Source organism: Melanerpes formicivorus, unplaced genomic scaffold (genome assembly GCF_026170545.1).
Source record: "Melanerpes formicivorus ecotype bairdi unplaced genomic scaffold, bMelFor1.0.p_v2 SCAF_38, whole genome shotgun sequence".
Lineage (NCBI taxonomy): Eukaryota > Metazoa > Chordata > Aves > Piciformes > Picidae > Melanerpes > Melanerpes formicivorus.
This window is the reverse complement of record NW_027142390.1, coordinates 5,168,741-5,174,367: the sequence shown is the minus strand read 5'-3', so window position 1 is coordinate 5,174,367 and position 5,627 is coordinate 5,168,741.

Below are 5,627 nucleotides of genomic sequence, written 5' to 3'. Positions count from 1 at the left end.
TCCATCACCATTTCCAACCCCTCCCCATCCATCTCTCCTGGCAAGCACTAGAGGAAAAGGACTCAGGGGCTACAAGACCAACCACGATGTCCCCTAAGATGGTGGGGATGTGGGACAGGCTCACGGTTGATCTGCCCTGCTGTGGACGTCTCTGGCACCACGCAGGAGCTGCTGGGAGCCCCAGCAGGCAGCCTGAAGACCCTCCCTGCACTGTGGTCATGGGGGGGTTTGCACACCCAGCACGGCTCTGGGCTCCCAGCCCCAGGCAAATGGCAGCAGCATTGTCCCAGCCTGCACAAATCTCTTCCACGGAAATAGCCCCAGCGGGGTTGAAAAATAGCAGGTGACTCACACAGAGCAAAGGGTCCAAAATAGCCCCTCTGGAGCGCTCCTAAAATTAGTCTCCCTCCCAGGAGGTCCCAGCCAATGTGTCCTTGCCAGGGCACAGCCGTGGTGTTGAGCCTGCCTGGCTGCTGCCACCACAGCCACTGACCTCCCGGAGCTGGGGGTGCAGGGACCCCTCCACTGCTCCCCTCCCTCTGGGATCTCCCCAGAACCCATCCCTGAGTGCGGCTGATCTCTGGGCAGATCCGCGTGGCTCCCGCAGCTGCAGGCTGCTCTTCGTGGGATGCCCTACACAACATCTGTGGCCCTGAGTAGGACCTGGGCAGCATAATACGCAGCCTAGGAAGTCATGGGGTAGCAGACTGCTGAGGGCTAGCCCCTCATCCAGTGTGGGGATGGCGAGGGGGTGGATCAGGTGTTTTCCAGCGACAGTGAGTCCCCGGGGATTCGGGTTTTCCGATGCCACCTCACCAGCCTGCTCCCACTCGCCGCCGGTGCTGGGGAAGGCATGCGGGCCCGGGGTGGGGGTGGGACACAGACGAGGGGACCCCGGGAGCTGCAGTGGCTCTGGCGGCACGGCCAAGGGCACTCCCTGTGCCGGGCCGTGCCTCCCGTGCGGGCAAGCGGGACCCGGTTAATTAGAGGAAGGGATGAATAATTCCTTTTTATAATGCGACGTCGCACGGCAGATGCCGTCTGCCTGGTCTCGGCGCGCAGGAGCCCGCCTTGTTCTGCTCTCAGCAGAGTTATTTATACACTGGGACATTTTTCAAAGCGCCGCTTTGATGGTCTTCCACCAGCTCGGGGAAAAGGAGAAAGGGGGAAAAAAAAAGAAAAGAAAAAAAAAAAAAGTAGTCCATCCCAAAATAACCCGAGTGAAAGTCACAGCTCTTCATTACGAACATCTTCAACCAGGGGGCTCAGAGAACAAAAACCCGTCACATTCCTCCCATCAAATCCTCCCTTTTCAAGTGCATTTCAAATGGGTTCAAACCACCGCGGCGGCGGCGGCGGCTAGACGAGTGCTAATGATGCTGCGAGAGCCCAGCCCGCCCCCAGGCAGCTGGGGAAAAGCGAGGGAGGGGGCTGGGGGGGCAGTGCTTTTTAAGCAGCTTCCAGCGGACACAGATGTTTTGGGGTGCCCAGGAGTGCAGGGAGGCTGCGGGGATCACAGGGGGGGGGTGTATACCTGTGTGAAATGCAGTCCCCCTGTGCCGGGATTGGTTTTCTTTTCTTTCCCCCCCCGCTGCAGGAAGCAGTTTCTCCCCCCCCCCCCCCCCCCAAGCAGGCTTTAGAGGAGAAAGAGCAGCAAATATTTTTTCCGAGGAACTAGAACAACAAATAATTTAAACACCACCCCCCACAGCCCCCCTTTCCCCATTGCACCTGCAGGCATGCACCCCTCGGGGCTGGTTGGTGTTAAAAGGGAAAAAAATAATGGGGGGGGGGAAGGGAGGGGAAGGGGGATAAAAGAGATGTTTGTAGGTGGTGACAAATTCCTGTGAAAATGTTTCTGACATGAAGCCATCTCCCATCCAAGCTCCCTCCCAGAAGAGATGGTGAGTGGCAAACCCCTGCTCCCATGCCTGGCAAGGGGCCCAAGCTGCCAGGGGAAGGCAGGTGCCCCACTGAGCATCACAGGGGGCTTGGGATTCCCCCCACTGCCGGGGTTCTGGTGTGTGTTGTGCTGCCTCCATGGCCAGCCAGGCTCTCCAGAACCAAGGGACAGTGGCTACTTGCAGGGGAGCTGCTTGTTGAGCCACCATGGGGTGGCACTGGCTGCACCCCACCACCACCCACTGCTGGTACCATGGAACTCTCAGCACTGTACAGCATCCTGTGGTGGCTCACCACCCTGCTGTCACTCAGAGCCTGCTTGTCAGTCATACTCTTGTCAATCACTCTTGTTAATCATCCCCTCGTTAATCATCCCCTCCTGTGGGAGAAGGACTAAGCAGCATAGGGAGCCCCTGGAGTACACTTTGGGCCCTAGGAAAGAGGGAAACTGAGGCAGTCAGGACACAGGCCAAGCTTCCAGGCATCAAATGTCCCTGGGTGGTTTGCTTGCCCTCTGGGTCCTCAGAGCCCTACCTGCATCCTGTGTGGCACTGGCTTGCACAGCTACCTGCAGCCTTCTTCCCCAGAGGCTCCTCTCCGCTGCCTGCAGCTCAGTGGTGCCAGCCAGTGCCAGCCTAGTGCACCGTGGCTCCAGGTCTGCTGGTGCTTCCTGCCAGGGAAGTAATTTCTTTACCCTCCAAATCCTCCTGTTTCAGCATTACTGCAAGGCCAGAGCATCTCCCCTGGGAAGATGTCTCAATGTCCAGGGCAAGGTAAGCTGCCTGTGCACATGGCAGAGCCAGGCAAGGAGATAACCTTACTAGATGTGCCCTTAGGTCCTATGATCCCAGCCCCTATTTGCTTTTGGTTTCTCCCAACAGCACCAGAGCCACCAGCTCCACACCCCAGGGCTGCAGGTTGGGGGCATGTTGCTGCAGATGGCAAGTCACTTAAAACCATCCTTTTTTTCCACCTCAGCAGAGAAATCTGGACCATGAGGTTCCATGCCCAAAACAGGCTCTTGGTCAAAACAGTATTTGGGTGGAGCAACCACAGCATGAGGGACACCTCTCCTCTTCCTCACCCACCTTATTCCTGCAGGGCTGAGCAGGGAAAGTGGCCAGAGTGTCATGGCCAGCCATGAGGGCATCCTGCAACCTCCTTGACCTGCATATGCATGACCAAGGTGGCAAGGGGCCACAACTCTCCCGGGTGCTTGTCCTGCCAGGCACAACAAAGCTTTTTGGCTCACAGGACAGCCAGCCCAATCCACACCAAGCCGAGCTCCTGCAAGTGCCCCAAGCACACGTTGCTGCTCCAGCTCTGCCCCCCCATGCACCCCCCAGGTCTGTGAGAGCCCCAGGCGGCAGCACAGGGACGTTTTCCTGCTTAGAGGTAGCATTTTGGCTACCAGACAAGCGGGCATGGGAGGCCCAGGGCCGGCCAAGCAGAGCACTGAGCTGCATCACGGGCTGGTAACTCCAGCGATTAACGAATGCTCAGGAGAGAGGCTGCTCCTCCTAACGACTTGGCTGCTTTCCTCGCCTCAATTAGCACAGAGGAGCTTGCAATGCTCTAAGGACCTGCTGGAAAGCCAGAGCAGAGCAGGCTTGGGAGTTTTGAATATCGACATTTCTGAAAGTCAGCCAGAAACCCCCAGCCTTAAAACCGAACTGACAACGATCTTGAATTCTGCATATTGTAGGTGCTGGCTGGAGCCAAAACCTTGCAGGTCACCCTGCAGCTGGTCCTGTGCTTGGGAGGAATGCCAGGCTTCAGCCCTGCCTTCATCCTGCTAGCCCCCCCAGGGAAAGGACACAGGGTCCTTTTGGGTATGCCCCTTGCCCTCCAGCCAGGGGTCTCCAGGCGCTGGGGGGCTCAGGGACCGAACTCCTATCGTTCATAGAGAAGAGATCCTGTTGCTGCTTAGCAGTAGGGGAAACCAAGGCACAGGAGAACTGCACTGCAGCTCTGCCTGTTCAAGGATTGCTCTGCCTCTCCTCCTGCCAGTGCCTCCCCTCTACAAAGGCCTCACTCCAGCGCCCTGCTTCCCTTTCTATCCCTGTTGGACCTGCATCAGTCCTTGTCTGACACTAACTGTGGACCAGCACACTCCTGGGAGAGCCTGCATCAGGATCAGGCCATGAGAAGGGGTAGCTCCCCTCCACCTGGGGGAGCAAAACTGATCATCCCCAGAGGAACAAGGTCTCCTTGGGAGCTACCCTCTGCTGAGGAAGGTCCTGCCACATCATTGTGCACTTCTGCCTCATCCCACAGCTTCTCCCCACCCTTGCCCCCAGAGGTCAGTCCCTGAGGAAGCAGGGACACCATGTCCCTGTGAAGGCAGTGGGCCATGGCACATTCAGTCATGAACAGCCCTGTTACACTGCCTAAATTGGAGGTGTGGGTGCTGGCAAGTGCTGGTGCCTCCAAGCCCTGCTTCAGTGCTGGCATGGGGGCTGCAGGACATGCCTGGCAGTAGGAAGAGGGGAAGAAGGCTGCAACCCCCTCATACCACAGCTTCTCCCTTTCCTTGGGCACCCAGCAGTAGTGCCTTCCCCCAGAAAGGGGGGCTTGGACTCATCCACTACATGGGGTGGGCTGTGACCCCAGCAGCTGTCCCCACAAGCAGACACTAGTGGCCCCTGTGCCCCTGGCTCTGTTCTGCTGGGAGTACTGTCTGTGGCTAGCTCACCTCCTGGCACTGGGGCAACATTTTGCTGCAGAAAAGAGGGAGTGAGTCTGTCAGGAGCCAGCCAGAGCTGGGACAAGGTCATACTGTGCCCTCCACAGGCAGGTGCCCCACCTCTTCCCCAAGGCATTGCTCCTCAGCTGGAGGATGCACAGCAAAGGGGATCGATGGGCTGGGAAGAAGCTGAGCTACAGAAGTGCACTTCATCGACCCACTAAACCCCCTGCTGGGAAACAGCCCCCAGCAGCAGAGCACTTTGCCGCAGCAGCAGCCAGGAGGTAGGGGAGGCTGGCGCAAGGGTCTCCACTGCAATGCACCAGGCCTGCCTCCCCTCCCCGTCACACCGTGGGGAAATTGAAGCAGAACTGGCTCTTAGGTCATTGCAACCCCCTCGACTTTCCTCCGTGGATCCAAGGACACGATGCCCCACCATGAAACCCAACCCTGCGCCCACTCTGCCCCCGAGCCTAGCACAAAGACTCCAGCTTCTGGCTCTCACTGCTCACAAGGAGCTCCAGCACCCATCCTGCCGCGGAGCCCCTGCTCACCGTCGTGCTTGGGGAGTCTCGCTGGGAGGCACTGCCGAGAGCGGTGCGCGACAGCCGGGACACGCCTGCCACCTGCTGGCACGGCCCGCGGAGCACAATCGGCCACGGCCAGGGGAGCCCACACGTCCACCCTCCAGTTCCAGAGCAGTGATGCATGCCACGCTGTGGCAGCTGAGGCTGGGGCACAGCCTTTTCCACCCTCAGGTCACCCCGTGTGCCAGCTATCCTCAAACACGAGGCAGAGGCCAGGCCGTGTCCTGAGGCCCAGCAACAGAGGTGGCAGCAAGTTGCTTGTCTCAACCCGCAGGAAGAACCAGAAGAAAGGCAGTGGAGCTGCTCTTGCTCCATCCTAAGCCATTCTTCTGTCCCCATGGACAAAGATGGACAAGTCCACAGGGAATGACCACTCTTGGCTCAGCTTCTGAGAAGGCTGAGCAAGTCCCACAGCCAGGTGTCAACACCAGCAGATGCCAGGACTCAGCCCT